The sequence below is a fragment of the Curcuma longa genome, chromosome 10 (assembly GCF_044706935.1).
Source record: "Curcuma longa cultivar G26 ecotype Majalengka, Jawa Barat chromosome 10, ITB_CL_G26_1.1, whole genome shotgun sequence".
In the NCBI taxonomy this organism is placed as follows: Eukaryota; Viridiplantae; Streptophyta; class Magnoliopsida; order Zingiberales; family Zingiberaceae; genus Curcuma; species Curcuma longa.
In genome coordinates, this window is record NC_133870.1 from 737,398 (window position 1) to 738,562 (window position 1,165).

A 1,165-nucleotide genomic window follows, 5' to 3' on the forward strand; every position below is an offset into this window, starting at 1 on the left:
CTTACCATGATTATGAGATCTGGCATATGGATGTCAAAATCATATTTCTAAATGAAAACCTACTCGAGGATATGTACATGACATAACCTAAAGGTTTTGTAGATCTAAAAAATGTTGAAAAGGTATGTAAGTTGCAAAAGTCTATTTATGGGCTAAAACAAGCTTCTTGAAACTAAAATCTTTGATTTGATGATGTGATCAAAGAGTTTGGTTTCATCAAGAATCAAAATGAACCTTGTGTCTATAAGAGGGTTAGTAGGAGCATAATTATCTTCTTGATTTTGTATATAGATGACATACTCCTCATTGGAAATGATATCCCTTTACTACAGTCTGTAAAAACATGGTTGGGAAATTATTTCTCAATGAAAGACTTAGGTGAAACACCTACATTCTAGACATCAAGATCTATAGAGATAGATCTCAGAGATTGCTTGGCCTAAGTCAAAGTACATAAATTGATAAGGTATTACATCGTTTTGTCATGCATAATTTCAAGAAGGAATTTTTGCTGATGTCACATGATGTGAATCTTTCGAAGACTCAATGTCCCTCTTCTAAGGAGGAGAGAGACCACGTGGATCAGATCCCTTATGCATCTATTATATGGTCTATTATATACGTCATATTATGTACTTGCCCCAATATCTCATATGCGTTAGCATGACGATCAGATACCAGTCAGATCCAAGTGAAAGTCACTAGAACAGCTATCAAAAAAATTCTTAAGTACTTACGAAGATAAAAGAATATTTCTTGATATTCAGGTGTGACGAGGAGCTAACTGTAAAGGATTACAGTAATACAAAATTCCAAATTGATAAGGATGATTCCAGTCACATTCAGAGTATGTATTTTACTTAAATGGTGGTGTTGTGAGCTGGAAGAGTTCGAAGCAAGAGATAGTTATAGATTCTACAACAGAAGTCGAATATATTACTGCATCTGATGCATCAAAGGAGGCTGTTTGGATCCGAAAGTTTCTTGCAGAGCTTGGGGTGGTTCCAAGCGTAGACCTAATAAACCTCTATTATGACAACAATGGAGCTATTGCATAGGCTAAGGAACTTCGCTCTCATCAGCGTTCCAAACACATACTACGACACTTTTATCTCATTCAAGAGATCATCAATAGAGGAGATGTGAGGATATTGAAGGGAGTCTC